The 7,831-nt window shown below is 42.2% G+C and overlaps 1 pseudogene; it reads left to right on the top strand.

Moving 5' to 3' along the window:
- Positions 1-632: 632 nt before the first annotated feature.
- Positions 633-5,995, top strand: LOC122145188 (annotated as a pseudogene).
- Positions 5,996-7,831: the final 1,836 nt, after the last annotated feature.

The following is a 7,831-nucleotide window of genomic DNA, read 5'->3' as shown; positions in this document are numbered from 1 at the left end:
CTGTGTTGAGTATTCACTGAGTTACAGTTCATTTTAATGACGCGTTTGTAACTGAAGATCAGCCCAGACGAAGGCTGCAGACAGCACTCCTTGTTTGTTATCTTTATTTTATAAGTGCACAAAGTTTTGTTGTTATTATGTCTGTATACAAAAAAAGTAGACCCCTTTCCAGATTCGATTGATGTATTGCTCTTATCTGTACGATCAAAACTGAAAGTGTAATTTAAATCATTTCAATAATATCAACAGAAAAAAAACACAAAACGCTAACATTCTGTTGATGTTAGTACAACACATTTTCATGTAAAGTATGTTAATCATTTGTACTGTTTGAATAGATACAGTGTTATCAGATGTTTAAAATTTAAATTAAGAACTGAAAAGTCCCATCTCATAAGTGTATTTAGTAATTCTGTTTCCGTGTTCACAGTTGCCGTGACCAAAGAAGAGGTTGACAATAGCCAAGAGGCTATATGCGGAGCGCCGTGTAAGTACAGAGGCTGCACCGCTTACTCTTAAAATAAGTGAAGCAGAGTTTCCGTCACTTCCTCTTAAAAAAAAAAAGGGCAGAGGCTGCACGACCCCCTCTTAAAATGTACAGGGCCGAGGTAACGCCGCTTCCTCATAAAAAAATGGCCGACTGCTCTGGCAGTTGTGATCCCGGTCCCACCCAGAAGGTTCCACCCCGTCCTGCAAAAACAAACGGGAAAGAGGCTGCACCACTTCTTTTCAAAACAAGTCAAGCCGAGGTTATGCCAGGTCCTCGTTCAAAAAAAGGCTGGTTTTGCCATCGTGTAGAAACCACCCCTCAACAGGTTCCACCCCTTCCTGTGGGTACGATTGGGGTAGAGGCTGCAGCACTTCCTCTTAAAACAAGTCAAGCTGAGGTTATGCCAGGTCCCCGTTCAAAAATAGGCTGGATTTGCCATCAAGTAGAAACCAAACCATGGGATCCACCCCGGCGTCCTGCAACAAATGGGGTAAAGGCTGCATGAACTCCTCTTAAAACATACAAGGCCGAGGTGTCGCCGATTCCTCGTAAAACACAGGCAGTTTTGCTTGAAGAATCTTGCAAGTGCCATTGTGCCTCAAACCAGCAGGTTCTAATCCGTCCTGCAATAAAATGGGTAGAGGCTGCACAGCTCCCTCTTAAAATAAGTCAAGCAGAGGTTCCGCCATATCCTCTTAAAAAACTGGCAGGGTTGTCACCAAAAAGTGGCAGCTTAGAGAACCCTTGCAAACTTTGTGGAGTGCATTGTGAACTTTGTGGAGTGAATTGCAAACTTGCAAGAGTAAAACCAAGGAGTACATATGAAAACCTTATGAAACCTGAAAAAGTGCTTACAAGTGTACGTTAAATTTCTGTGAAAACTTTACCTGCATATTGTGATTTTCCACAGCAATTGGTGCTAAAAGGTTTTTTTTAAATAAAGCTGATGCCCGCTTTGGGGATTCATGCAACAGACAGTGTGGAGCCATCAGTCTGACAGCGGTGTTGAAAAGCAAGATGAAGAACGTGCTGACGTGGTCGACACAAGATCTGGATGGTGTCCTGGTTGCAGGAACAGGCCTCTATGAGTCTCTAAGAAACCAGGGTAACATAAAAGACCGGGAAGTCAAGGGTAGGAATTACATTGCAGTCCATGAATTACCGAGGAGACATGTGCTGGGTAATACTGCATTTTCCATTGAGTACACTCAGTCTCTGACTGGTTTTGTTAATGTCAATGAGTACCATGAGTATGACAAAGCCATAAGTGGTGTGGCCATGCCACTTGATGTAGCCCTTCAGCAAACTATACTGAGTGCTGATGCTTTCCTGTTAACTATCTGTGCCAACACAGCTGCAGTTATTAAGCAGGGGTCATAGTATGCAGTTGTTGACTCTGATACACAACACAACTTGTGTCTGTTGTGATAGCATGAAAGTACCATAGAGTCTTTGTACAACTATATTAATGACATAGCACAGTTATTTGGGGAACCTGAGCCACCATTTGAGATAACTGGAGTTTTGGTTCATGCAGATGCAGAAGTTTGTGATCCATTGGAAGAAGCAGTTGGCAGCATTTTTTCGTGCTCTTCTGGTAAAGCCCTTTACAGTGAAGTCTTAAAACGCACACCTAAGGTATGTGAATCTGTGAAGACTGAGGTAAGGACACCTGATTATCGAGTACCTGTGGATGAAGTTGCAGACAAGAGAAGCAGTAACCTTCCAATGCAGACAGCCTGTAATGTGTTGCCAAGTAAAGGTAAAAGACTGAGGAAAGAAAAGCACAATGAGCTGTCAGGTAAACGGGTTACAAAATCACATGCTGAAACTGTTGTAACTGATGACATAATACATCTGGAACTGAAACATCAGTGAGGATTATTTTCTCCTTTAACTCATAATGATAAGCAAGCTTTATGTGAGCTCATACTTCAGACCAATGATAACAGTGACCATAATGTCATAAACCTTGGTCCCATTGCAGCTCCGTGTCAGACAAAGACCATTAAACCAGATGGTAACTGCTTTTTCAGATCGTTGGCACATGTGATATGTGGAAGTGAGGAGAAACACTTGAAAGTTCACCGCGCAGTTGTGAAACATCTGAAAATGAATACTTCGCTGTTTGGGAGGTATGTGAGAAGTGAGTATTCTTCAGCAGAGGATTATCTGACATGATGTAGAATGTTTTCTTCTGGCTCATGGGTAACAGAAATTGACACATTTGTTTCGGCCGATCTTTTCAAAACCACAATAATGACTTTTAATGATGGCCGATGGAATGCACACAAACCTAATGGAGAGGTATCTACTCAGAATGCAATTTATCTGAAACACTGTAATGGTAATCATTATGAAGGTGTGACGTATTAAGCACAGAGATCGAGACAGTGTTTGTGCAGGAGCATGTGGAAATGCAGTGTCAAATGAGGTCAGCAAGCCATGTCTGCATAAAAGAAAGGTAAGCGATGCTGCAGAATGTTGTCCAACCAAAAGGCATCAGGAGAGATATCGCAATGACAGTGAGTACAGACAAAAACAACTGAAGTACGAGAAGTCAAAATATGGTAATGACCCTGATTACAGACAGAAGAAAACTGAATATGACAAAACAAAATATAGTAGAGATAGATATTACAGAGAGAAAAAAAGGGAAATTCTTTGTGGTACATATCTAAAAAGGTTGATGTTCATTTATCAAAGTGTGAACGTTCTAAAGCCAAGTACTCAAGCAATATTCAGTTCCAAAAACATGTTTGCCAGTATTCTAGATTGAAATATAAATATAGTATGTGAGTATTCAAAGAAAAATATCTGCAAAACCTGGCCTTCAGAACAAGATTGTGTGAGTATTCTAAGAATAGAAACATTCAGAATCCAGCCTTTAAAGTTAAAATGGCTAAGTATTCTATGATGAAATACCATAAAGATGTGAACTTCCATATAAGTAAAATACAAAAAGGTTGTGAAGTATATGCAAGAAAGAAAGAACAAAAAGACATTGATGTTGCTATTGATTATTTTAGACAATAAGTTAGTAGTTGTCCAGAGTTTGTGTGCTGTGTCTGTCACCATTTACTTTTCAGAAAGCAGGTTATTCAATGCAAAAGAGAATGCTATGAAGACAAAGGAGAAAAAATGCTGCTGTGGGTAGAGAATGCATCACAATGAGGTATGTTCGTGATGAACAGTGTGAACGATCTTCTGCTCATTCCTCAGGGTGCAAATTATGGATTTGTCTAACGTGTCATCAAAAAATCCTTTGTGGACAACTGCCCAAAGAGAGTGTTGCTAACAAAATGCATTTGGTGGACATTCCAAAACAACTGAAATGTCTTAACTCTTTGGAACAACATCTTATTGCGAGTAACATTCCTTTTATGAAATTACTCTGTCTTCCCCGTGATAAACAACATGGATGCCATGGCCCTGTAGTGTGTGTTCTGGTAAATACCACAGATGTGTCAAATATCCTTCCACGATATGAATGTTTGATCATAGATGGCATTGTTTCCTGAGAGATGTAATCATGTCGAGTTTCAACAGCATGGATCACCTCATGTTCATTGTCTGTTTTGGGTTGAAAATGCTCCAAAAAGTTCAATGGAGACGATGCTTTGGTCGCCAGTTTCATTGATCATTACATCACTTGTGAGACCCCATGAGAGGATGAAACTGTGCTTCTGAACACTGAAAGAGTTCAGTTTTAGACATTCAAAGACGTGTTGTAAGAAAAAGTTCTCATAAAGTCCAGTTTATTCCAATTGGATTGAATCCTGTAAAGATGAGTTTGCCTCTTTGTGTCATCAAAAACAAAGTTGATCAGTCTGGTGAAGAAACTAGCTTTTGGATGACCAGTCTGGTTGACCAATACAAGAATAGGCCAAACACAGAGGAGTTTGAGATTCAATGTCTTGCAAGTTTTTGGTCTGAAAACAGGATATTGTCAAAATCGGAGGTTTCTTCACAAAAAAAGTCTTCAAAAGACAAGGTGATTAAGCTCAACAATGACTGTGGTTATATGATGAAGAGAACTTAAACTGAACTTGCTGTTGTCAGATATCTGAGATTTTCTCCAAAAAAAGATCCTGAAAAGTACTTTCATTCATTGTTGCAACTTTTCTTGCCACATTATGAAGATTGTCAGCTCAAGCCTGAAAGTTTTACCACTTATGAGGAATTCTACAACAATGGTGCTGTGAAATGTGGAAGTGATGTAACAAAAGTCAAATGTATTGTCGATGCGTATCGAGCACTGTTCGAAAAGGAAAGTGACAAAAGATTGAGCTCAACAGTTTTTGGAGCAGGGTGTTGATTTGGAAGATGCTTGGGCTGCATTGTGTCGTGAAATAGAAACGAAACGTCATGAATGGATAGAACTAAAGAAGAGTAATATAATTCCCGATGAAGATGACCCTGAGTTTTTTTATTCCAGATGTTGTAGCGAACCCTCGAATTGCATACAGTATTGAAACCAACCATGCTGGAATATCTAGAGAAGAGGCATTATGTTTACTGAGATCATTAAATGAACTGCAATCTGTTCTCTTTTACAAAGTGCTGAAATGGTGTCTAGAGAAACTTCTTGGAGAAAACCCTGAACCATTTCACTTGTTCAATACTGGTGGAGCAGGCACAGGGAAAAGCCACTTGATTAAAGCAATATACTACGAATCTTCCAGACTTTTATCTCAGCTGTCCGAAAACCCTGATGATAGAAGTGTGATTTTAACTGCGTCAACTGGAGTGGCTAGTTACCAAATTGGTGCTTCCGCAATTCATAATACCTTTTCGATAGGTGCCAATGTCAAACTGCCATATCAGCCCCTAAGTGATGACAAAATCAATTAACTGCGTGCAAAAATATGATCATTGCAGATTCAGATCATTGATGAGGTGTCTATGGTTGACCGTCACCTTTTGTCTTATGTTCATGGGAGATTGAGACAAATTTACCAAAAATGGAGTAGTCGCCAGTTTGCTTGAGTCAGTTTGGTCTGCGTTGGTGATTTTTAGCTTCGGCCTGTCAAGGGAATTTCCCTTTATGTTGATCCAAAAGGAGTGAATATTTGGGATAACAACTTTAGAATTGCTGGACTAACACAAGTTGTCAGGCAACAAGATGCATCTTTTGCTGAAATGTTAAATCGTCTTCAAGTTCATAAAAAGAAAGAAACTCTATGCCTAAGTGACATTAACATGTTGGAGCAACATGAAACGGGTGAAGAGTGCGATGCCATTCATATATTTCCTACAAATGCCCAGGTTGATGAATACAATATTCAGAAACCTTAATGAGTGTTGTCCTGAGGCAATCACTATTCGAGCTAGAGACTTTGTGAGAAATCCAGAAAATGGAAGAATAGAACCAAAGTTGGATTTCATGCAAAAGTTTTCAACTCCTGTTTGAACAAATGTGTTTCCTTGGGTGTTGGAGCCAGAGTAGTGATCGTCATTCACAATTCTAAATCTCCCATAATCGCTCCTTCTTTCTTGAGCTAATAAGCTTCATCCAGCCAAGGTAACTGTAGTTCCCTTTCAAGGGAACTTCGAACTGCGTCCTCTAGGGGTCGCTATGGGGGAAACACCTCGTCGTGACCCGTTTTCTGAAGCATATATTGAAAAAACCCCAACGAGTTGGCCGGCGACAGCCTCTGATGTCACTACCGGCGCGACTATAAACAGGCACCGGGAGACTACGTCATTCTCTTCTTTGTCTTCACTGACTGTTTGAAGCGTGCATCTGAAAGAACCGGTAAGAGTGATCTTTCTCTGTCTATCATGGCGACTACTAGCAAGCGTTTAGACAATGTGTGCATCCGTGTTGGCGTTATTTGACACCTAATGACACACACGATCTTTGCGTCATTTGTTTGCGTAAAGAGCACGCAAGCCATGTCTTTGAGGAGGCAATCTGCGTGCATTGTGAGAGTTTTTTCAATGAAAAAGCTCCGCTCTCATTCGTCTCTCTTTCCGAGAAAAAAAAAAAAGGCAACCATCTGCTTCCCGCGGTTCAGGACCGGAGGAGAGGCACGGAGGAGAATGAGCTCGTGAGAATTTCAGGTGGATCTGTCTGAATGATTTAGAGAGGGACTTTCCCTTTCGCGCTCGTTGGCGGCGGACGAGAGAGAGCCTCAGGAGGATTATGTTATATCTTTAACACTTTCTGATACTGAGGTTAGTGCTCTGCTGGGTTTTTAGTGCTCTGCTGGGTTTTTACCCAGGAAAAGCAGGAGATATTTGAGGATGGTGAAGAAGCTGAGGCTGAGCCTTCTCAATTCTCCTGCCCTGCGTATGTAGAGCTGTTGGAGGTTATGGATCGCGCCACGGCAAGGTTGGACTTGCCATGAAAGTACGCTAACAAGGTGACGCCATGAGGCCGCCTCGATGAGCGTTATTTCCGTCGAGATGGTGATCGAGAAGTTCGGGGAGACAAAGGCGCACTCCGCTGCTTTCAGATCCTTCGTTCCACGAAGGTCCAGGTCTGAGCCCGAACAACATAGGGGTCCTGGCCTGTCTCGATCTGAGGATCAAAGACGGGCACAGAAGGCTAGTGTCGCGACTCGCGCTCCTCCCCCACCTGTGGGCAGGGGTAAGAGGAATTGTGGGTCACAAGGAGGTAAGCAGAACCTAAGGGATGTGATCCAGACGAGGCAGTGTTCTCGTCTGAATCAGAGCGATACCGAGGTATCTACTCGTTCCCTTTAGGGATTTTTAACTTCTGCTTTTATCCTCCCCTTCCTAATTCCCCAGTAACCACCAGCTCTCCACCTGATCGAGGTTAGGTGGAAACCTCTAACGCATAACAGTCTCCTATGCTGGACCTATAATGTTTTTGGCTGGTTCTATGTTCATAGCAACCACCTTACTGATGGTCCGGACTAAAAGGAGGTGCCCCTTGAGCGGGGCTCCAGCGCAGGAGGGTGGGAGTATAAAAATAACCACCAGCAATTTACACATAAGTATATACAGAAAGGGTTATGTGTCTACTAATAAACTCTGTGAGTTTCCTTTGCAGTGCTCAGTTACATTGTTTACTAAACACTCATCAGCACCAGCCATCCGGCTTCATGTTCTGGTATTAGGCGGCTGAGATCACAGGTTTCTGCGGGAGCCTCCTTGATCATCAGGCCTGGCACAGCACTGCAGGGAATTTCATGGATGTCCGGGCAGGTCACCCTGGGGGTCTCCTGGCCGCTTAGATGTGCTGTCGCATCCAGCGGGAAGTGAAGGTGGCAGTTACAGAAGTCTTCTTGTATATGCTGCCTCAGGTGATGCTCCCCTCGTCAGAGGTTTGTAAAATTTGAGCTTGCCTCTCCCGTGCGGTTCAGCGCCTCT

This window comes from Cyprinus carpio, chromosome A5 (genome assembly GCF_018340385.1).
Source record: "Cyprinus carpio isolate SPL01 chromosome A5, ASM1834038v1, whole genome shotgun sequence".
Classification (NCBI taxonomy): domain Eukaryota; kingdom Metazoa; phylum Chordata; class Actinopteri; order Cypriniformes; family Cyprinidae; genus Cyprinus; species Cyprinus carpio.
The sequence above is the reverse complement of the archived record's forward strand: the minus strand, read 5'-3'. Positions and strand labels throughout refer to the sequence as shown.